The following is a 25112-nucleotide window of genomic DNA, read 5'->3' as shown; positions in this document are numbered from 1 at the left end:
CCCCACTCCCCCCCTCCCCCCTTTCCCCAAACTATTGTCTGTGTCCATTGGTTATGCATATATGCATGTAAGTTCTTTGGTTTATCTCTTCCCAGCCCCCACCCCACCCCCCTTCCTTTGTGCCTCAGGAGTCTTAGAAAGATTTATAGAAATCACGTTACATGTAAGAAACCGATACTTGTATTTTCTGGTCATCGTTCCGACTTCTTCCAGATGGCACCGCTGGATGCTCTGCTTTCTTCCTTTTCACTAGTTGAGCATAAACCACTGGTTTTAGGGAAAGGTAATTTATTAGAGCTTCATGCGTGGTTTTCATTCAGAGTCAAAGTGGAATGCTTTACCGAATGCTTGTGAGTAGGGAATTTTTTCCCTCTTTAAGTTGTTTCCTTGCATTGTGCTGATTCTTCAGCCCTCCTTCTGTACTGACACGCAGGGCGACTTGCAGGGACATTCAGTCCATGCATCCAGCATTCGTAGTATGCCGACCGTGTAGACATCTGGAAGGATGCTAAAGAGTGAAGGGTGAGAGTTAAGCTGTCATTTACACTTTGGAATAGATGGATGAGAGGCTGGAAATAAATGCTTCTGAGGACAGGCTACATCTACTTTCCTCCTGAGATGGGGCCGGCAGTCTTATTACCTTGTCACTGTCACCGGGAGCTGTCACCCTCAAACCAAGATATTCTTTCCTCCTATCTTTTCTAGCCTAGCCACTCTCTATCTTCCTTCCAAAGCTCCGATGGATTTTAAATGAGTGAAAAAGAGAGCCGCATAGTTATCCCCACTGGGGAGATTGTCAGAATGATTTTTAAGAACCAAGGGATGACCAGGGCTCAGTTTCTACTTGTCATTTGAACAATGAAGTTTGGAAAGTTCATGACCCTTAAAAATAAAAATATCAGAAGGCTTTTGGTTTTCTTTAAAGCCTTAGTGGTTTGCGAAAACCATCCGATATAACTACCAGAACAGAACATTGTCCTAAAAATAATGATAAAACCCCTTTAGGTGTATTAAGACTTAGGTAGGCTGGAGAAAGGAATTAAAATAATTTCTTGTCTTTTAATTGTGGTCTCTCCCATCCTTTGCTTTGCTTGGGCGGAGCTGCTGGGTGAGGAGTTGAGAACAAAAGAAATGTGTGGCTTGAGTTCAAGGTAGGCCAAGGTAGAAGCTCTGACGAGTTGTATAAATTCACACTGAGTCAGACCACTGAACAAATGGATTCTTATACACTGAAAAGTGTATACCTGGCCTCCATTGAGAGGTTCAACCAATACTGCATTTGTAGAAATTCTGAGGGATGCTGTTTACTTTTTCATTGACACTATGTCTGTTTAAATTAAAATGCAAGTGAGCCCTGGCCGGTTTTGCTCAGCGGTTGGAGCGTCGGCCTGTGGTCCAGAGAGACCCGGGTTCGGTTCCCGCTAAGGGCACACGTACCTCGGTTGCAGTTTGTCCCCGGCCCTGGTTGGGTCATGTGGGTGGCAGTCACTCGATGTGTCCCTTTCACGTTGATGTTTCTCTCTCTCTCTTCTCTCTCTTCCTCTCTCTCCCTCCCACTCTGTCTGAACAAAAAATGGAAAAATGTCCTCGGGTGAGGATAAAAAAAAATGCAAGTGAACAAAGTGAACAAAGAGAAGATATAAGAGAGTACACCCCCCCCACACACACACACGTGCACGTGCGCGCACACATACAACTATGTACATATATGGCGTCATATATATAGGGGAAATAAAGGAAAGGCCTAAAATTGTGGTTATCTACTAGTTGAGAATATGATGAATATTTTTATCTTTTGAAATTGTTAAAAATTTTTTGCAAGTGTATATATTATTTCTACTTAGAAATAAAAGTCACAGGGGACTTTTAGGGTAGTGAAATTTCTTGGGTGAGACATTGACAAACAGTGGGCACATTTATTCAACCACAGAATGTTCAACACAACAAGTGACCTGTGGGCTTTAATGAAAACAGTGATCAGTAGTTGGTCGTCTATTGTAACACACATGTAGCACGCTAAAGAAAGATGTTAATAGTAGGAGAAACTGTGGGACAGGTGGAGAGAAGGAAGGTTATATGGTATATGGGAGCCCTCTGAACTTTCTGATCAATTTTTTATAAACCTAGGAACTGCTCTAGAAATAAAGTCTATCATTGAAAAATTATAGTAATAGAGTATCGTTAAATTTTTTATGGTAATTGAACATGTTGCTTAGTTGCCTCTGTTCCAGAACTTCATAATAGTGGCAGTTTTTGGTGCAGTAATGTGTTTTCATTGTGTGTACTCAGCTATTAACTTTCCCCAGTGGCACCAAGAGCGCTGGGGGTTTAGGAGGTGGGTTGTAGTTAATTGAGGGTTCTTCTTAAATCCCGAGTCATTTCAGACATGTGCTATAGAAAGGGGGAAACTAAATTTTATGGAGTGCCGCCTCTGCTGGACATTCTGGTAGGCTTTCACGAGTCCTCAGCGTCCCTTTGTAGTGTCCTTGCGATATAGATATTATTCTCCTCATGTCATAGATGAGGAAGTGTCTGAGCTAGCAGGAAGGTCACAAGCTAGCAGAGACTGGAGCTTAAAATTCAGATGTGTCCAACCCACACTCGCTATGTTGTTCTGATTTCGTATAGTGCTAATTCTTGGTTGTGCAGAAGACAGATTTAGTATCTTTATATATTTTCCCATAAGATGCCATTTGATTCCATGAAAATGTCATTTGACATTATCCCCCACCCCACACCCGAGGATATGCTTTTTATTGATTTTAGAGAACGGAAGAGAGAGACACACACATCAGTGTGAGAGGAGAGACAGAGAGAGAGAGAGAGAGAGAGAGAGAGAGAGAGAGAGAGAGAAAGAGAGACATCAATGTGAGAGAGAAACATGATCGTTTGCCTCCTATAAGTGCCTGATCAGGAATCGAACCTGCAACCTCTTGATGTACCAGATGGCTGGCCAACCAACCAAACCACAAGGCCAGGGCCTATAATTTGACATTTTGGCAATAATGTTAGGCATCTCACTTTATTTTCTTTTTTCTTGTCTAATGATCTTCCCGTGAAGGCCTTGTGAAGGGTTTGAAAGAAGCCAGCATGAGGCGGGAAAAGTTTCCTTAACAGTGAGCTGTGCAAAAGAGAGCAGTGCGTGTGTGCCAGGAAATAACTCGGTCACAGCTCGGGAAAATGAAGGTGGACAGGAAGCAGGGAGGGTAGAAACGAGCGGCTCAGATTGCAGAAAGCAGCGACCGCTAGAAAAGGCTTTTCAAACAAAACACACGTCTCTCCCTCAGAAGAACCAGAATGTGTCAGACACAGTCTGACAGTTACACACACACGTGTGTGCATCTGTACATGCACACATGCACACTTAACACACCATTTGCCCTTTTCGTGGCACAAGTGTGTATCACAGTGAATGGTTGAGAACTGAGCACCGTCCTAACTAGAAGCCAAGGTTAGGACCTGGAATCCTGCTCTGGACAGCTGACTCCTCCTGTTAGGGTCTGAGTTGAACAAGGGTCTGACAAGAAGCGATGGCATTTGCTGGCTTGCGGTGCAGAGATCCTGCGTGGAACACCAGCAGCCTGACTGCGAATGGGGCTTTTGTAGGAGAGATTTGCACAGCGATGGTGATTTTCCCACTTGGTTTTATTGGGATCAAGACATAATTATTGTACTGTAGGGAGTGTTCTGTTGTTAATGATTTAGTTTGCTTCTTTTAAGTAGTGAAAGTGTAATTGCTCCTGAAGTTCACATCATCAGTAACAACAGGAGCTACTGATGTTTGCTTAGAATCCATATGAATTCGATATAAACCAAAAACTGGCCCCAAATAGTGCTGTTTCTCTTTCAGCTCTAATGTTTTAGCTTGCTAGTCATTAGTTTCAGCCCCGTTTTTCTTCAAAAAGGACATACTTATCGTTTAATGTAAGTCATCTGTACTTATCACACAGTGAGATGCATGTTTTAAATTTGAAAGTAGTGATTTATCTTGAAGTTTTTAGATTACTTTTGCAACTTTATCAGAAAATCGATTAATGACTTGATTCTTTTTATTGATTAAGGTTATAACCTTCCTTCTCTCCACCCTTCCCACAGTTTCTCCTACTATTAACATTTTTCTTTAGCGTGCTACATGTGTGTTACAACAGACGACCAACTACTGATCACTGTTTTCATTAAAGCCCACAGGTCACTCATTACGTTGAACATTCTATGGTTGAACAAATGTGTCCACCATTTGTCAATGTCTCACACAAGAAACTTGACTACCTTAAAAGTTCCCTGTGACTTTTATTTCTAAGTAGAAATAATATATTCACTTGCAAAAATTTTTTAACAATTTCAAAAGGTATAAAGATTCATCATATTCTCAACTAGTAGATAACCACAATTTGGGGCCTTTCCTTTATTTCCCCTATATATATGACACCATATATGTACATAGTTGTATGTGTGTGCGGGAATTAACAATCTCTGTCTCAGTAGGTTGACCTTGTATATATGGGAGATATTGGTCCAGCTCTGGATTTTCAGCAAGACGTTTGTTAAGGGAAAACGACCTACCTAATCATATTCTTGGATGAAAAGCATCCTGGATGTGAAAGCCAGTGTGGCTTTGGTCTCCTTAAGTGCACGGATGGTGGCAGGGGAGACTTTTGGACTCAGACCTGTGGCGAGACTGCCTGAAGTAGGAGGGCCGGTCCCTGGACATGAAGAAATGTCCCCTGTGCTTAAGAGAGCCGGTGGCAGTTTCCTGAGAACTTTCTGTTCTGGAAGCTAAAGTTTACTTTCTGATGAGAAGGAGGAAAATCCTTGTACCGGGAGGTTCAATAGCCAGGAAGTAATCTGGATGGCTCTTAGATTATTTCTGCCTCAGGCAATGGCATTTTTGACTATGTTGTGTATAGGCCAGTTTAATTTTTACTGAAGTATATCTCATCCCAAATCTTCTATTGACAGAACACTTTGAAAAGTTTATAAGTACAAGGTAACAGCTTTCCTCCTATTTTCACAGAACTACCAAGTTTTAATTTTGATAGTGTATTTTAAAAGGTAATAGATTTTTCAAAAAAAAATTTCCATTGTGCCTTGGCTTTGCAGCAGGCGTGTTAATAGGGCAACAGGCCATAAAGCCGGTGTGAGTTCGGCTAGAAGATTTCGAAAAGTTAGAAAAGCACTTCAGTTGCTAATTAATTGCATAGGCAGTTAAGACTGGCACCAGGGCGAGTCCGCCTGTGGAAGCGTAGTGAGGTGTGGGAGTTAGGAAAGGTGTGCTTGAAATCTGCTTTTAGTAAACCTGCCCTTGGCCAGGGGGTTTAACTCTCCAGGATCTCAGTCTTCCATCCACAGGAGGAGGGGTTTGTGCAAGTTCCCTCTCTGCCAGCCTGGCGTTCGTCCGGAACAGGGCGAAGAGAGCGCTGGTGTTGGAAGTGGGGCTTTGAAAGCCCTGTGCTGGTCTTTGGTCTCTTCCCTAAGCACAGGGTGAAGTTGAAGTCATTTTCTCAGAAATTCTAGATAGAAAATCCTCTGTTTTCTGGCTTAGGTTCATATTTTTGGCATACATATGTAAAAAAGATGGTAGACATGATTGTTTCATTTCTAAGCTCCAGATTTTGGTTCACGGGGTCTTAACCCTCCCTGAAGTCAACAGATGATGGATAAGGAAATTGTTTTCCATAGTGGCTGCACCAGTCTGCATTGGTTAAACATTTTTGATTATGAGTGTCTTTATTCCACTTATTTTAGAGGTTTTGTTTTACTCTTCATCTTTTACAATCATTAAATGAGGTGAAGGGATTCAGATGTGCAAATTGCCGGTTATATAAATAGTCACAGGGCTCTAACTACAGCTTAATAAATATATAGTCAATAATATTATAATAACTATGTATGGTGTCAGTTGGCTGCTAGACTTATTGGAGTGATCACTTAGTTAAGTTATATAAATGTCTAATTTCTATGTTGTATACCTGAAATTAATATAGTATTGTATGTCAACTGTAATAGAAAAATAAAAAATTATTTGAAGAATAAATCATCATTAAGTAGAAACATCATTTTCTAGAGGAAAATTTTCATCTGAAAATTGAGTAGATTTCTTACTTGAATTTCTCTTGTAATGTATTTTTTTTCCCCAAAATCAAGTGGTAATTTAAAACTAGCAGGAAATATAATGTCCAACTTCAAATGTATAGTGTGCAGGCAAGCGGAGATTGTTTTTGCTAAGCTCTCTTTTCTGGTGTCATTGGTTTGAGTCCATTCCCAACACATGTCATAGGGCTTGTTGAAGTAAATTGTGTTACTTATATGACAAGTAACAGGCACCACTCAATGCCAACCTTTTATTAGACAGTTACATTTTCATTTCAATTAATGTAATACCTATATGAATTTTTCTGAAAAAAATAAGATAAGAATTGTTTTTTCTCCTTGGTGACAGTTCTGTCACTGAGCTGGGGTCCAGCCATCTGGTTTGTGTCCATTAACAGCTGTTCTGCCAAGTTGTCACTAGAACAGTATGTCCAGGTGGTCACTTTTACGTGAAAGGACTTCTTCCTTTCTACGGCAGTACATTTCACCTGTCCCTGCTGGGTGAATTTTCTAGAAGTTCAGGTCCTGTTTAACCCTCTCTTCTTTGTATATTGTATATGAAAATAACTAGGCTCCATAAGAATCTGAGAAATGGAAATGCAAACCTTTGTCTCAAGCCTTGTCTTCATTACTTCCCTTCAGAGCTTTATTTTTTATCTTAAATAAACTAAGGTGCACAACCCCCACCCCTTCATGACTCTTGTTCTTTCCCCTCAGCCACATTCCTTGAGCTTAGAATGTTCCGTCTCCTTGCAGCACACCCGTAGTTCTTCTAAAGAAGCTCATCTAACTCTCGTATTATAAGATTTCCACGTTGTGTTCAGTTGGCGTTCTCTCTCCTCCCTCCTCCTCGCCTTGGTATTTTAGTTGTCAGTTGTTCCTCTCTCTCCAAACTTGCACAGGTCTGTAGCAGTAAAGTTACCTGTGTGCTTCTTCTCACCCACTCGAGTGTAGGCGTTTTGCTTCATGGAAGAGTAAGGTGACTCTCGAAGGTGCCATGGTCTGTTGCTGACCATTCTGCATACAGGCTCCAGGAATGTTGCCAGAAGGCCATGTCACTTTGCTACTATGTATCCATCAAACAGGTGCCATCATGGGAAGAAGACATCTGTTTATTGAGGTAGCAGGAAAAGAGGAAAAAGATACAGTCATATCAGTTGCCTAGTTCCCCACAACAGGGTAGGTTAAGACTGTGATCTGGACCGAGAACAGGTGTGGCCAGCTGTGGGTGTGATCGGTGAGCACTGGTGGTGAGCCCATTACTTGCCTTGGTTTTAGGAGGTGATTCATTGGAAAAAAATGGACATCATCTGAGTAACCAAAGCAGTCTCATGTTGGGGCTCAGCCTCTATATAGACTCCTGCTCTGCCCTCCCCTTACCTTTGTCATGAGCAGTTTGCTTTCTGGTTGATCAGGTCCCCAGAGCTGTTATATATGAAAGGGGGTGGGGGGCAGACAGGATCTCATCACCTTTTTTTTTTTTTGGTACATGCCCCCAGTGGGAACCAAACCTGGGACTCTCTGGTCTTCAGGCTGATGCTCTAACTGCTGAGCCAAACCGACCAGGGCATCATCACCTTCTTTTCTTCCAAGACACCATCACATTTGGTAGAGGGCTAGTGTGTAACAAGGAAACTTATTTATTTTTGGTTCACTTGCTTTAACTTACTTAGGGAAGCAGGGCTGGTAATTGTACTTATCAAAACATATTTCTAGGCAGGTCATTCCAAGCAGATGGAGTTGTTTTTGGATGCTCGTCTCCTCCGTCGCTAACCTACCTATAGTGTGAGGTTGACTTGCATTGCCAGAGGAGTGAAATCTTCCAAGTCTGCCGGCACCTTTCCACATCTTCAAGGTTAGATAATCACGTACAGGTCATAGGTGTTCAGCAAATACTGAATGAATGAATAAGTACTTAGTTAAATCTGTACCTGCCTAGAAGAGGGTAGGAAACAAGAGGACTTTGAAAATATTTCTTTGTTGCCCTGGCCGGTTTGGCTCAGCGGTTGGAGCATCCGCCTGCGGTCCGGAGAGACCTGGGTTCGGTTCCCGCTAAGGGCATGTACCTCGGTTGCAGTTTGTTCCTGGCCCTGGTTGGTCATACGGGTGGCAGTCACTCGATGTGTCCCTTTCACATCGATGTTTCCCTCTCTCTCCCTCCCACTCTATCTGTACAAAAAATGGAAAAATGTCCTCGGGTGAGGATAAAAAAAAAAAAATTCTTTGTTAATTTTTAGTGGCTCCATTTATAGTATAAAATAATAGATCTTAATAAAAAGCAGTAAACTAAATAATGAGTATTAAAGAAAAAGTGAACCACTCCACTTACACTTCCCTGAGCTTCCCCCCCCCCCCCCGTCACTCAGCACAAGTGACTGTTCATGGCTTCTGGCGTATATCTGCCCCCTCTCACTTCCCTTTTAAATGTATATTGCTTTCAACATCATATTTTCTTTCTTTTTTTTTTTTAATCCTCACCCAAGGATATGCTTATTGCTTTTAGCGTGGGAGGGAGAGAGAAACAGAGAGAGAGAGAAATAGCGATTGGTTGCCTCCTATACACTTCCTGACTGGCACTCGATCCCGCAACCTAGGTATGTGCCCTGAGTGGGTATCAAACCTGCCACCTTTCAGTGTATGATGGGATGATACTACAACCGACTTTGGCCAGGGCTCAAAGTGATGTTTTCTAAGATAACATGTCTTAGACATGTTTAGATATTAGTACTTTTGCCAGAACTATTGCATTGTTTTAATGGCTACACACATATTTTTGCTACTTGAATGTGCCATACTTTATTTAACCAGAACACAATGAATGGGCAGTTTAGATTATTTCACATTTTCCACTGTTTGTTAAAACATTGAAGAGAACATTCTTGTTAAGGCATCTTGGCTTATTTCTGCTTCCATCTGTAAATTGCCAGGAGAAATGCTATTTCAAGGGCAATGAGAAATATTTAAATTTTTGAGAGATGTTGACCCATCTCCCCTCCCATCTCAATAACATCTGGCCTCAAGTAGTGTAGGAGTATATTTCTTTCCTACGTCCTTGTCATTATTAGATCCTATTTGGATACATTTGCTCTGAGCTTCATGCTTTAGGCTTCCTCCCTGATGGTTGCCCTCCTTCCCATTTAGTCCTTTTGTTTGTGCTGGGGGTGGGGCCTTTCCCCACCCGGCGGTCAGACTCCACTCAGCAGGTTCCCGGGTAGGAGCCTGGCATAATGGTTGGGCCATAGATTCACTGTTGCTATTTTGAATAAATCCACTTCGTTTTTCTATTTCTTATTTTCCTAGGATGTAAATATCAGATGTTTAATGCCTGCCTGACATTTTTTCTAAGGTTCTGAGAATGAATTACAGGAAGAGAGGGCTAGAGGGGGGAAGTGACATTCCAAATTACATGACCTTTGGCAATCTCCCTGGGCCCCAGTACAGGGGTAGGCAAACGTGGGCTACAATTGTAAATACAGGAAACACAGTTTATTCTTTTTTATTATTACTTTTTTTTTTTTAATTAATTTTAGAGAAAGAGGAAGTGAGAGGGAGACAATGAGAGAGAACATCGACTGGCCGCCTCCTGCATGCCCCCCACTGGGGATTGGGCTCACAACCTGGGCATGTGTCCTAACCAGGGATTGAACTGGCGACCTCTTGGTGCATGGGTCAATGCTCAGCCACTGAGCCGCACCGACCAGACTACAGTTTATTATTATATTCTTATTTATTAATCACTGTATTATTAGCACAACTGTAAGCCTACTTTTGCCCACCCTGTATTCTTCTCTGCATCAGTTGGACTAAATGCCCTCCAAGGTCGGTTTAGATCTGTCAGTGAATCTGTATTCAAAATGATGTGGGGAAAGAAGTCTTGTTCTAGTAACCCAGGGTTCCCGTCCCACCAGGTGGGTCTCACTGGGGCTTGGAGATGAACAGTTTGAAATGCTATACTTTCATTTCTGCCTGTTCTCCTTTAGAGGGTGTGATCTTCCTATAATAAACACTCTTTCTTCTCTCCTAGCTCCCTGTCTTACTCTCTTGGTTTGTGGGATTCATTAAACCAACTTTGAATTGGTTGCTTTCAGTTTCCTCCTAATTGTGACTTCAGCTTACACAACTGAAGTGATACTGAACTTTTACACATGGCGCTCAAATATTAATTCAGAGATCACAGATTTCGATGTCCACCAGATAAGGGGGGGTTGAGGGGGGTAGGGGACCAGAGAAGTGATATCTTGTATGAGGGGTCAGTTATGTAGCTCCTGATGCATATCTTTTATGCACATCTCATTTTCCTAGAAAAGCCGAAGTTGTGCATTTTGCATGAAATCCTCCAATTTTTAAACACTTGAGACATTTCTAAAACAATGCACAGGCCAAGCATGCCAGCCTTGTGGGTTGGGTTTGACTGTCCAGTAAGCCCACGTGTGGTTTAAACATCTCTTTCTTCCCTCACTGATGCCGCCTTATTGTTTATGAGCTTAGCTCATGCTGGGTAAAATGTTCAGATGTAATTTTAGTTTCTAACATGAGCTTTTAGAAATAAATTACAGTCTCAAACAAATATTTTACCATCTTGCCATAATCTGAAATATGAGTGGAAATAAAAGAGTGCCTTTAAGTTACAGCTTTAGTATACAGCATTTCACCTACTCACGAAAGGAGCACTAATGATATCCTATAGGATGTTTCTCTGCTTCTTTTTAAAACGGAGTGAAATATACAGGCTCCGCGTGTGTGTCAGTTATTGCAGAAATGCGAGCGGGTTTATTTGATCGACATACGGGGGCTGAACTAAGCCCCGTGGGGTGAGATAACCCGCCTGCAGCAGAGCGGGAGACCGGGGCTTGTGCTGCTTGCGGCAGTTTGTGGAAGATCTCGTCGGGATTTTCTTTTTCTCCTTTGTGCACACATTATTCAACCTTCCCTTAATAGCATCTTCTGTGAACTTAGCGCTGAATTGAGTGCAATGAGCACAGCAGGAGCAAGAGCAAATAATGAGCAGGTGGGAATTCAGACAGGTTGAAATAGGTCGTCAGGTAATTATAACAGGAAAACTCACGGTGCTGAGGGGCTGATAGAAAATGCTCCTACCTTGAGCCTTGGGGGTCCGCAGAGGCCTCCAGAGGAAATGAGAGCTAAGGTCAGGTCTGAAGAGATGGTGGGGATGCGTGAGGCTCAGGGGCTATGGGAAGGGGAACAGAAGAGACAACATCTGCGAGGTCTGGGGACTCGGCGAGTTGGAGATCTGCAGGAAGCTACCTGTGGCCGGAGTGCAGAGGGGGGGGGGGAGTCGGGAGCTGTGGCGAGAGCTCCGTCAGGAGTCCTGTTGTGCAGGTCCCTGTAAGTCCTGTTAAGAAGCTGTTGAAGGGGTTTAAGAAGAGAAGTGACTTGATCAGATAAAGGCAGTTATAAAAAACCAATTTGAACAGCGAATTCCCCTTTGGCTCTCTCTTTACTTATTGCTGCCTTTTTCCACCTCTTGGTCCGGTGGTGATGCTGCAGGTGAACAGCTGCACAGATGTGTCTGATGTATCAGATGTCCTTCTAGTCTTCTTAGCTTCAGGCTTTCCCCCCTCAGCACCTGGAGAGATAAAGGGAAACCACAGCACAGCAAAACGCTAAGAAGAAAGACAAGAAAACAAAGACATTGAGAGAAGCAGAAGTCGCTTATTTTGATTATAGAAACAGAATTGTACTGTATTAGGCGTCAGGAGGTCAGGGTTTGAGACTCGTGGCCAACTTTTTGTATATTTTATTTTCCCATTTGTCCGTGAAGGTTTGGATTAGATACTCTTGAAGGTGACACTCAGGTTTACAATTCTGTGAGGATGGTTTCAGTTGTTCATAGAGTAAGGCACCCTGTGTGTGAATCAAATCACAGATGTATTTTTTTTTCTTTATTGATTTTACAAAGAGGAAAGGAGAGAGAGAGAGATAGAAACATTGATGAGAGAGAATGTTGATTGGCCGCCTCCTGCATGCCCCCCACTGGGGATTGGGCCTACAACCTGGGCATGTGCCCTGACCGGGAATTGAACCGGCGACCTCTCAGACCATGGGTCAATGCTCAACCACTGAACCACACCGGCTGGGCAAATCGCAGATGTATTTGATGCACTAAGAGTTTACATGTAGATGTGTGCGATCATGTGTGCATGCACACATGGATATAATGTATAGGAAACAGTGAAATGTCATTAGAAAAGGAAACCTGGGCCAGTAGGTAGAATACATTTGAGAATATGGTGGCAATGCTGATAATGAGTGGCTGCTCGCCTTAGTGTCCGGAGCAGCCTTCCTGTGTGGAAAGGCAGGTTGTCTGAGCAGCAGCTTCTGTTGGTACCAGTCACCAGCGTGGGGACAGAGACGCTAAGAAAAGCCCTCCTGTTGTCACAACATTGTAGGCTCGAAGTGTCGGGAGTCAGACAATTTCCTAGCTATGTGAACGTGTGATCAGATTATCCCTTCATCCAGTTCCCCTGGTTGTCAGTGGTGGAGATGGAGGTGCAACATTTCTAGAAAATTTGAGGCCATGTTAGAAGGATCTGTTTTTCATCCCCTTTGTCATTTTCTTCAATGCCTGTTTTTTATTCACATGTTTTTTTTTAAACTACCACGACAATCTAAAATTACCTTGCTAATATAGAAACATAAAATATGTAATGTATACTTAGTTCCTTTTACTTTGCTTATGTAGTTTTGATAGTAGATAAATTTTTATCTTAAGCATTTCTATAATACATTTCATGAAGCCAAGCACTGCTGAGGTGTTGCCAGTTTCTGACAAGTAGATAGGGACTTTGGAAAACATACTGTGAGCCCTGGCCAGGTGGCCAAGTTGATTGGAGTGTCCTCCCATACACCAAAATGTTGTGGGTTTGATTCCTGGTCAGGGCACACCCCTAGGTTGCAGGTTTGATTCTCCCTCACATTGATGTCTGTCTGTCTGTCTCTCAAAGCCAATAAAAACATATCAAACATGTCCTTGGGTAAGGATTAAAAAAATAAAAGATGAGCCTGGCTGGTGTGGCTCAGTGGTTGAGCATCGACCCATGCACCAAGAGGTCAATGGTTCCATTCCAGGTCAGGACACATGCCCAGGTTGGGGACCCGATCCCCAGTGGGGGGCTTGCAGGAGGTGGCCACACAATGTTTTCTCTCATCGATGTTTCTGTCTCTCTCTCTCTCCTTTCCTCTCTCTCTAAAAAACTCAATAAAGAAAAAAAAAAAAAGATGAGACTCTGATAAGGTTTTTAAAAGTTATTTTTATTAATTTTGTCTTGAAGTGGCTTCTCTAATATAGATGAGATTTAGCAAGGTTGGGAGGAGCCTGTCCCCAAACTTATTAGATAATATTTTGCCTATGTAACTTTGCATAAGCAGTTTTATTTTTATCACCATCAGCTTCTGAATACTGAACACTTGAGATGTCACTCTGCCCTTTACGCAGGTATATTTGTTTTTCTTTCTTGCTTCTGTATATTTCCAAATACAGAAAAGTCTCCCTCAGACGCCGCAGTGGCTGGAAGAACATGCAGCAGAGAATGACGGCAGCCGGAGACTGGGCTTGGCCAGGCCTGCCCGCATATGATTCAGTATCTTGTAAAACTTCAGAGTGTTTCCGTGGGGCCAGAGCGGGCCAAGCATGGTGTTAAGAGCAGCTGAGCATCACCTGACCCTGAGCTGTAGGAAGCACTGGTGGGAGCAGCAAGATGAGACTCAGCGTGTTAGCGACCTACCGCGTGGCAGAGCTCGCGCAGAGCCGAGATGAACTCGGGTTCATGAGGGTCCCTCTGATGACAAGCGGCGTGAAGGACTTCAGGGCCTGTCCAGGCCCATGGACAGTCGACTGAGTTCCCTCATAGGGTTGTAGGGTGAAGACAGCGTGACTGCTTGAAGGTCACCCGATGCTGTGAGAAACGTAGGGCTGTGGGCCTGGACGCTCTCCACTGAATTACACTGCGGTGTGTCATTTTCATGGCCTTGACTTTGTCGTTCAGTCAAATGAAGTAGTTGTGTGTTTGGAATTTCAGTGCAGGGGATAGTCAAGGGTAGGGATTAACCCGATCAAAATGTATATTCATTTTTTATAGTTTTTCATTTCTCTTCCTTTTGTGCTCAGAATCTGTTTAGACCGTCTCCAGACCTTCTAACTGCATGCTTCTCAAAGCACTGGCTCTGAGAAAGCACTTACTGCGATCTTTTCACATAAAACCTACTCCTCCACGGATTTTAGAAATTGTTGTGAGATTGAAAAGGCCATAAACGCACGACCTTATCAACATTTCATTCATATTGAAAAACTTTATGAGCTGACCTTTTTGGCATTTTTGAACTGAACAGAAAAAACCCCACACACATCAGAGAACCATCAAATTTTCAGAATAAAGATTTTCCTCTGACTTAGAGCTTAAGACGTAATGGTTTTCAATGGAATCTATTTCAGTTGGCTGTGCGTGAGAGAGAGAGAGAGGGAGGCTGGGTAAATGAACTGATTGACTTGCTGTTTTCATTGAATTGCTTATGGAACAGTGAGTAGACTGCAGTGTAACTAAGTGCATAAACACACACACACACACACACACACACACATTCACTCACTCACCCACCCACCTACACACCCCATAAACCTTCTACCCATCCCGCCATATCAGAACAATACACAGTGATTTTTAAACTTCAGGCTGCATAAGTTTTGAATAGTGATTGGTATATAGTAGATGTTAAATAAGTCTTCATTGGGCGATTTTGGGGTCCCAGCCCCATCTGTTTCGATTGGTAGGTTTGGAATAGGACCTGATAATTTGCTTTGATATGAGGCACACCCGTTGACTGGGACGTAGGTGGCTGAAGGACCGCACTTTGAGAAGCACCTCATGGTGGACCTGTGGCTGCGGCTGTGGCGACGTGAACAGCCTACTTCCTGACAAAGGGCAGGGGTGGGGATCAGGTCCCCTGTGTCTGGCCATCTGCAGCAGAATCACCCTGCTTTGTGAAGGGTTCTGACGGTGCTCCACCACTTGACTGGTGTTTCACAAAGTCAGTGTCCCACATGCAGGCCTTTAGGTACTAGGACTTGCGGCCATGGCAAAGAAAACATTTTCTGACTTTCAACTTATCTTTATATTTGTAAAAGAATATAATAATAGCTATTCACATACTTTCATGTATGGAGAGGTTGATTTAATGTAGCTGGACAGTGATGGCTACTATGATATAAATGTTTATTTTTCTTAACCATAAGGGGCTTGGTACCAAACCACATGTCTTTTTTTAGTGCATACTCTGTAGTATTCTTACTAATTGAACGTGTAACTCATGTGTAATACAGTGTAAAATAGTCCAAATAAAGCAAACCTAGATTTCATAGCCAGACATGCTGGAGTATGGGATGGCAGCTGAGAGGTCATCTACAGGTTCAACAGTGAGTAATTACAGACAATAAAACTATAAATCTTTGGCACTGAGAAAATTACTCTAAATGCAGGGGAGCAACTTTCTAGATAATAAATAGTGTCAGCATTTTGGATTAACATGTGATGGAGCAAATTAGAGACTGATACACAGCCTGCTGTTTTTCCAGGATAAGAAAAGAGACCCTTATAATGCAAGAATTGTACCTGAACCCCAGTGAGGGGGGATTAGTAGTGAAGAATCTCATTGTACTTACAATGATTTATTATTGTCATTGCATTGTAGATGCATAGTAATTGCTCAGTTAAACATCTGTATACTTTTTATAGTGCTATTTCAGTCTCTTTAGCCAATTAGCTTGTTATAAAGAACTTTTCCAGATCCTTTTATTTTAAAAGGAATATATATGTATCACAGACAATTCAAATTATATAGAAGGGTTAATATAGGAAATGAAATTGTTTCTGTATCCCTTCCCTTAGCCATAACCACAGTTTGACGAACAGGTTTTTCTAACCTTTTTTTGTTCTATGCAGAGTCAATTCTTGGTCATTTGGTGGCAGATTAATTGGTTTGAATATTAACAGTGGTAAAAGTAACAATGCATTTGTGAAAAAGTTAAAATTGCTTTGAACCAAGTAAACCCTATTAGGTTGAACCATGCCAAATTGCTGTGTTGGTAGGTCAAAAATATCAAATATTGGCAGTTTCATGTGGTGAAGCTATACTGTTAGAGGAATGTGTCCTTCGAAGTGATTTAGTAACCTGTTGATGTGGTCATGTGAAGCTGCAATGTGCAGACAGCCCCAGGTGACTGCTCTTTGCCGGTAGTCAAGTGGTGAATAAACTGGTATGGATGGCAGGGGAATGGTTGAGGCTGTACTTTCCAAACCGCATTTCAGGTCGGGGACGTGGGGGAATTTAGGAGGGGAGCAGAACAGGAGGAGTATGCATTTTTGTCCATTTCAAAAGAGAAAAACTCAACTCAGCCAAGGAACAAGTAAAAACAGTAGACTTTTTGATGGACATAAAACAACTTATGTATGATAGTTATAAGGTACTCCCAACCTGTTGTATTATCTTTTCACATTTGGACTACATCTGGTGAACATAAAACACATCTCTAAATCCTAGATGTGATTTTAACTAAATCAAGTTTATATGACATCACATTTGTTTTAACCTTGTGTTTTGGGTCAGCGATGACCTCTTTTCCCCATAACTGACTCTGTATGTATGTGTATATAAACTATAAAAAGCAGAAATGGTTTCGAAGGTACAATTCCATTTTTTAACCACATTGTTTCTCTTTTTGATTTAGTAGTTTATGGTGTGGGTGTGTGGGAACGCGTATCGGAGTGTATTCGTGAAGGGGTGTAGAACCACAGCTTTTCTCCTGTGTACAGCCGACCGGGCAGCACACCATGCCGCACCGCACAGTTAACCGGGGCTGTGCTTCAGTTCCCAGGGTGTGCAAATGTCTGTCCCTTAGACCCTCTGTCCATCACAGACCGTCAAGCAGGTGATCTTGTCTTTCCTCTGTGTGCATTCTCTTTTGTTGTGATTGGCCCTGAAGAGTTTTCCATTCAGGATATTTTACTTATGGAAATATTCAGAATCCACTGGCAAGTAAGTGAACTAGGATTTCTCATTGAAAGTAAATAGTTTTTTTTATATTCACCCGAGCTTTTCCATTTTTTGTTCAGATAGAGTGGGAGGGAGAGAGAGAGAGAGAAACATCGATGTAAAAGGGACACATCAAGTGGTTGCCACCCGCATGACCCAACCTGGGCTGGGGACAAACTACAACCGAGGTACGGGCCCTCAGCGGGAACTGAACCCGGGTCACTCTGGACCACAGGCCGACACTCTAACCACTGAGCAAAACTGGCCAGGGCAAAAGTAAGTAGTTCTTTATTAGTTTTTACCTATTTTTTTCCCCTGTCTTTCATGGATCTTTTATTCTTTAAAAAATTTTTTAAAATTGATTTTAGAGAGAGAGGAAGGGAGAGCAAGAGAGATAGAAGCATCGATGAGAGAGAACATCAATTGGCCGCCTCCTGCATGCCCCACCCCCTGGGGATTAGGCCCACAACCTGGGCATGTGCCCTGACTGGGAATTGAACTGGCAACCTCTTGGTGCATGTGTCTATGGTCAACCACGGAGCCACACCAGCTGGTCAAATCTTTTGTTCTTACAAGGAATTAGAAAGATATAAGATCAAATCCACTTATTATTTAATAAGTAACATCTTGTAATTATGTTCATGTCTTTATACCCTGCAATTTCATTTTTATAATTCATTATAGTGAAATAATTAGAAATATTTTTTCATAGTTCATTGATGTCCTTTGTGGTATTATGTATAACACCTGAAATCTGAAACAATCTGATTGTTTTTGCGATGAGCAGTGTCACAATGCGTCTGACTATGGGGGTGGGCTGGGGTTGTCTCATTGCTGTTTTTAACCCCAGGAAAGGAAGCTTGTATGGGGAAGAAATGGAATTTCAGAGGCAGAACCTGCTGCTCCTCACTCAGATCTTGAAATTACCAATATTGTTAGCTGGTCTTCTCTGGGTTTTTGGAAGCATTGGTACCAAAGGGCCGTGAGTTGAAAATAATTGTCGTTTATCATCAGACAGGTCAGGGGGCTAGTTCTGGTCTCAGTAAAAGGAAGGTAGATTAGACTTGAAGAAGACCTGCCGGATGGCAGCAGGCCCTTCTCATTCAAGGAGTAGACTAAGTCCCCTGCCTCATGCGGGGCAGGTGTGGGGGGAGAGTCAGTATATATATATATATATATATATATATATATATATATATATATATATACAGTGTGTGTGTGTGTGTGTGTGTGTACATATATATGGTTTTACTATTTCTAGTATAAACCGAGTTTTACAGTTTTAGAGCTGTCTGGCTGTGGGCTTGAAGAACATGTTCATTTCTGTTGTGGTTGTAACACGCTTGAGTCATGGTTGCCTCCTTGGGTAGTGATTTTTGTCTTCTGGAGAAGTCAGGTGGCAGCCCTCTAGTCTACCCCACTGAAAACGAACACATACAAACGACGAGAGGAAAACGTGAATGCACTTTTTCTTCCCAGAGGCTGAAGAGGAGGAGTGAGCAGGGTTGTGTTGTATTTATTTATTTGTGATCTCTCTCTTCCTACTAGGATGTCAGATAATGGCCATGAAAACCATTTGAAATATTAAAGAAAGTTTTTGTTTGTCTCTTCTTTAACATTGCTTTTAAAAATAGCCACTACAGTACGAACCTGATAAAATGAAATAGTGTGAATTTTCCAGTGAACTAATATTTTAATCATGAGAAGGTTGCAGTTTAGGTGGAATTTGTCCCTTCCAAATTGGAGTGAAAACTTGGAGATGTTTATTCTTTGAGCAGGAGGTGAAGGTTTCGCTATGGCTGATGGGTAGTTATCTGAATCCTGCTCCCAAACTAAGGGAGGGCTGCCCTGTCCTGTATCCAACTGGGACTTTGTCAGAGGCACAGTTATCCTGACGAGCAACAGTGTTTTTCTATTTTCCTATCATTTCAACGTCACAACCCCAAAACCATTGTTAGAATTTTCACCCTCAGCGCTAATTACAAGTATTTTACATCACGTGCAATTATACCTTTTCAAACCTCACTGGTGAAATGAATTTTAAATGTTGCCATATGTTTACTCAGAATCTGTGAAGAAGCCAGGAACACCGACATTACAAATGACAGTGTTACAGGATTTGCTTTGTGTGTACACGATAGGAAAAGAACATGCGGTATGTTTGTGGTGTTATTGGGACATGGAGAATTATTTTGACAGTGTTTGTCTTGAACGGGGAGACATACTGGTGCTAGGACTGTGGGTGTTAATCTCTGGGCTGACTTGGCAAGGCCTGGAGACGGCATGTGCTCCGTATCTGGCACCTGCCCCGGGGCAGTGGCTGCCACGTTGGCAGCCTCCAAGGTTGTCAGGTCTGCCACCCACCCTGATGTTGGTGGGGATCGCAGACAGTTCTCTGTCCTTCGTGCCATTTTTCTGCCATCAGCTTTGGAATTAGTGGCTCTGTTCTTTTCCAAATGTGAATTCATTATGTTCATTTCAAAAGAAAGAGGGTTTGCTGTGAAATATAGGTATCAATATTTATTTAATGAGTCGCATGTTTTAAAAGTGTATACAAAGGTATTTAGAAATCTAAAACTTATAATAATTGAAACGTATTAGAATTAAATGTGGAGCTCTTAGTCTTTTTGTAGAAATGGTGAAAACCATCATATAGCCCGGTCAATGTGGCTCAGTGGTTGAGTGTCAGCCCACGTCCCAAAAGGTCACCGATTTGATTCCTGGTCAGGGCACATGCCCAGGTTTCGGGCTCAGTCCCCAGTAGAGGGTGCGCAGGAGGCAACCAATTGATGTTTCTCTCTCGTCAATGTTTCTATCCTTCTCTCTCCCTCTCCCTTCCTCTCTATCTAAAATCAATAAAAACATTTTTAAAAAACAAATGAAAAATGCTATCATATAAAAAATGACATGACTCTTTTTGATATTCATCACTGTCAGGAAAAAGTATTTTTCCCCAAATGAATGATGGCAGGAATTAGGTTTTACTGAAACTGTAGGAGAAACACAACGGGAAATAATGGGTATGAAGACCTTTAGCGAAATGAGGAAGAATTTAGGTGTAAATGGTGAGAGAAGAAAGTGTGGCGGGGAGTAAATCAATCAATCAATATAAATAAATTTTAAAAATCCAAAGCAAAGGATCTTCAGGGGATGGGATTCTCAATGAAGTCTAAGCTTCGGTTCTTTTTCGGGTTGTTGCTGATAAGGATGGATCATCAGTTAGTTTGACAAGCTGAAGGATAACTTGGAAAATGAAATTGGATAAGATTACAAATGATATTATCACATTTCCAAAACTTGCTTCACAAAGCTGGGTTCCTTGCGCACAACATGAGATTCATGGGTCCTTAATTCATTTCATCCACCAACGTTCCTGCACAAACAAGGTGTGAAGTACCATACCTGGCCATCATTTTCAAATATCTTATTGTGGTCTGAAATGTCACTTTCTGAGGATGAGCCTGCTTCAGAAGACTGGTGCAGGGACAAGGGTCCTTTTTAAAATGCCATTTAACATTTTATTTCTTTCTTTAATGTTTTTATCTATATTGTTGTAAGTATTACAGATCCCCTCCCCCATTGACACCCTCCTCCCTGATCCCGTCCACCTCTGCCTTCACCACACTGCTGTTGTTTGTGTCCATTGGTTATGCATATATGCATATAAGTTCTTTGGTTTATCTATCCCCCCTTCCCTCTGAGGTTTGTCAGTCTGTTCCCTACTTTCATGTCTCTGAATCTCTTTTTATCATCAGCTTATTTTGTTCATTATATTCCACAAATAAGTGACATCATGTGATATTTGTCTTTCTCTGATTGGCTTATTTCACTTAGCATAATGCTCTCCAGCTCCCTCCATGCCATCTCAAAGGATAACAGATTTTTCTTTCTTACAGCTGCATAGTGTTCCATTGTGTAAATGTACTACAGCTTTTTTATCCATTCGTCTACTGATGGACACTTGGACTGTTTCCAGATTTTAGCTATTGTAAATAGTGCTGCTATGAACATGGGGGTGCATATATTCTTTCTGATTGGTGTTTCAGGCTTCTTAGGGTATATTCCTAGAAGCGGGATCACTTGGTCAAATGGCAGTTCAATTTTTAATTTTTTGAGGAAACACCATATTGTTTTCCCTAGTGGCTGCACCAGTCTGCATTCCCACCAGCAGTGTACTAGAGTCCCCTTTTCTCCACACCCTCGCCAGCACTTGTTGTTTGATGATTTGTTGATGGCGGCCATTCTGACAGGTGTGAGGTGATACCTCATAGTCAGAATTTGCATCTCTGTGATGATTAGTGATGTTGAGCATTGTTTCATATGTCTCTTGGCCATTTGTGTGTCCTCTTTGGAGAGGTGTCTATTCCTCTGCCCATTTTTTAATTGGGTTGTTTGTCTTCCTAGAATAAACTCAAAATGGATAAAAGACTTAAATGTAAGTTGTAAAAACATAAAAATCCTAGAAGAAAATGTAGGCAGCAAAATTGCAGACATCACATGAAGCAGAATTGCCTAGGGTAAGAGAAACAAAGGAAAAATTAATACATGGGACTACATCAAACTAAAAAACTTCTGCACAGCAAAAGAAACCAGCATCAAAAGGAAAAGGGAACCCACTGTCTGGGAGAACATATTTGCCAGTGACACATCAGATGAGGGGTTAATTTCCAAACCATGTAAAGTGCTCATACGACTATTTAACATTTTAGATGTCCAATTTAAAAATGAGCAAATGTTGGTCCTCAGATTAATATCTGAAAGCTAGCTATTTAATAAAACTTGAATTGTTTAAGCCGATAGGCTAGTTGAATAAGTAAAAGGAAGTTTATAAATTATTGGAATTAACAATACCAAAGTATCTAGTGTTTGTTTCTTCAAAGTTCATGTATTGTGATTTAATTGTAATTTTATTTTCTCATGCATGCTAATTTGCAGAGCTGAGATCAGATTAATTTGTAGATGTTTTAACTCTAAGGTATTTAGTGTGTAAAACTAACTTCCCATGGCAGATATGTGTGAGGTGAAAGAGAAGGCCTCCCCCCAATAACTTAGGAGTTCTTGGCCTTGAAATCTATCTATCTATCTATCTATCTATCTATCTATCTATCTATCTATCTATCTATCTGATGATGCTTCTGATTTGGTTTCACAAGGAATACATTCCTTGTCTTCTGGTCTGGAACCAGTGACAAGTCATTCTCAGTCCTAATAGCCTTCTTTGGACCAACTATGTGTTTGTTAAAGTTGTCTTGGGATTAAGGATATAGTATATTGCCCTGAAACAGTTTGCCTGGGGAAAACAACAGAAATTCATAGCGCTAACAGTAACTCGAAGAACTGGAGTGCACATTCATTGAGGTCACACCAGAACTTACCGGGCTGCATGCTGTATCTCTCTGTCTCCTCTGGGGACTGCCCTGTACAGCCTTTTTTGTGTGGTGATTGTATATCTAAAATACCACTTTATTTGAGTAAAATATTAAATAAATTAGATTCTCTTTTTCTTTTAGTATGTTAAAACATGAGTATATCTTTTTCATTTTAAAAAATGTATTTCTGAAGCAGTTTTGGGTTCAGAACCATAATTGAGTGGAAAGTACAGAGAGTTCTCAGATACTCCTGGCCCAACCCTCCCCACCCAACCAAGCCTTTATTGTTGTCAACATCTCTCACTAGAGTTGTACATTTGTTACAATTGATGAACCTACAGTGATACATCACTATTGTCCAAAGTTCATAGTTTACATCAGGCTTCATGTTTGGTGTTATAAATCTCTTTGAAAATATGTGGTTTTGCAGTATTATTTAGTATCAAGGGTTCAAAGTTTGTCCAGAACCACCAATGCCAGTAACTAGGTTCTGCATAAATACTTGAATAAATGACAGAACACATGCAAAACATTTTTCTTTCTTCTCTTCATGTTATATACCAAAAATCAAAGTCTAAGACACAGTGTTACCAAAATAAACAATGATGATAGAGGAAGCATCTGTTCTTTGAGTATTGTACCTGAATGGTCATTGATATAAAGGGAGATAATTCTGTTTACTTCTGGTCTTAGTTAGAGATGAAGAAGAATTTATTCCTAAATTATACTTGTAGTCTTAGTATATAAAATGAAGAAGAATTTATTCCTAAATTATACTTGTAGTCTTAGTATATAAAATGTTCATAAATTAATAAGAGTTTTGGATTTGATTATTTGATAAAATGGGTTACTTGTGTGGTTCAGTATTTTTTACATATTCTCCCATCTTTTATGGTTGCTTTATACTTATACTGAGAAATATGTAAGGCCAGATCCACTTATTATTTAATTATAAGTAATGTCTTACAATATGCTCATGTCTTTTTACCCTGAAACTCTATTTCTCATCATTATAGGGAGAACATCCTAAAGTAATATTTTTTCAAAGCTCAGTGATGTTCTTTGTGGTATTATGTATAAACACTGAAATCTTAATCTAATTTTTCTTTGAGATGAGCAGTATCACAATGAGTCTGTTTATGTTGTGTGTGTGTGTGTGTGTGGGGGGGGGGGTTGTCTCAGTCCTGTTTTTAATCCCAAGAAAGGAAGGTTGTATGGGGAAGGAGTAGAATTTAAGAGGCAGAACCAGCTGTTCGTTGCTCAGACCTTGAGATTGCCAATATTGTTAATTTGACTTTTCTGGGTTTTTGGGGCCATAGATATCAAGGGGCCTTGTGTTGAAAATAATTGTCATCCGTCATCAGACTGAGGTCTGGGGCTAATGCTGGTCTCGTAGTAAAAGGAAGGTAGATCCGACTGGAGAAAACACCTGCCAGATGACAGCAGGTCCTTTTCTCACTCAAGGAATAAACTAAGCCCCTGTCCCACATGAGGCAGTCTCTATATATGTATTTCCCACCGTGGACCTTAAATGAATGGCGTTCAATAAATTTATTGATGTGCTATTGTTTATCAGGCCTTGATCTAGGACAGGAGATTTGGAGGACAATGGATGGTTGCTGCCTGATCTTGAATCTTCATACTCACACTCCAAGAGTCATAAATCCAACAGCGAGAGCAAATAAAAGCACACATGACTCACACCTCAAGAGCATTAGGGAACAGCAGTAAGCCCGTGGTTACAGAGTGGTGCAGGGGAAGTTTAAGCAAGGTTTAAGTGACTGTAAAAAAAATGTAGAGGGACAGAGCATGGAGAAAGCCACTCCAGAAAGAGAAAGCTGGGACTACACAGTTCACAGCACTGTCTGCAGGAATGGAGATCAAAAGTGCGTGGGGTCGACAGTGGCTGCCACTGAAAAACATTGCTTCTGGGGAAGATTTAGATATATAGAGAAAGGATGCTACCCCTTGAAGACGTGACAGTGAAAGTGGAGAGGGAAAGAAAAGGAAGAAATTAAGGATCCTATATTAACAAGAACTAAGACTCACCTAACACCCCCCACCCTTCTTCCACTAGCACCATCCATAAAAACTGCACAGAAGAGGGAAGAACTGATGGAAAAGGGCCCTCAAGCTAAGAACCCAGTCCATTGAATGAATAGGAATAAAACATAATGGCCCACATCACCATAAAACTGCTGTAAAAAATCAGAAAACATAAATCAATGTATTTCTGCTGATAAAAATGCTTTTTAGAAAATCAGTCATGAAATGAAAGAAAATTGTGCTCAACACTGTAATCTAAATTAAGTTTTGATTCAGGCACTTGGGTACATGAAACAAACAAACAAAAAACCCACCTTGAATTGGAAATACAATTTCTAACAAGATAAATGAACAAAAGCCAAAATGAAGTGAGATTTGAGTTAATCGAACTCTTGGGAAATATAGAAGAAAAGACAAAATCAAATCAGAAATGAAGACTAAATCACATGGTGTCCAAGGGAAAGTAAATTCAAATGACAGGTGACTCAATATATTAATATTTACATTAAACTTAAGTGATCTACATATCAGTTAAGATTTAGAAATTGGCAGAATGGATTA

At 41.2% G+C, this 25112-nt stretch overlaps 1 protein-coding gene across 6 annotated transcripts in view; it reads left to right on the top strand.

The window, feature by feature from the left end:
• Window positions 1–25112, top strand: part of CDK14 (cyclin dependent kinase 14) — a 595016-nt gene that overhangs the window by 236256 nt on the left and 333648 nt on the right. The gene's annotated exons all lie outside the window — the stretch shown is intronic.

The sequence above is a fragment of the Molossus molossus genome, unplaced genomic scaffold (genome assembly GCF_014108415.1).
Source record: "Molossus molossus isolate mMolMol1 unplaced genomic scaffold, mMolMol1.p scaffold_m16_p_7, whole genome shotgun sequence".
Classification (NCBI taxonomy): Eukaryota; Metazoa; Chordata; class Mammalia; order Chiroptera; family Molossidae; genus Molossus; species Molossus molossus.
The sequence above is the reverse complement of the archived record's forward strand: the minus strand, read 5'-3'. Positions and strand labels throughout refer to the sequence as shown.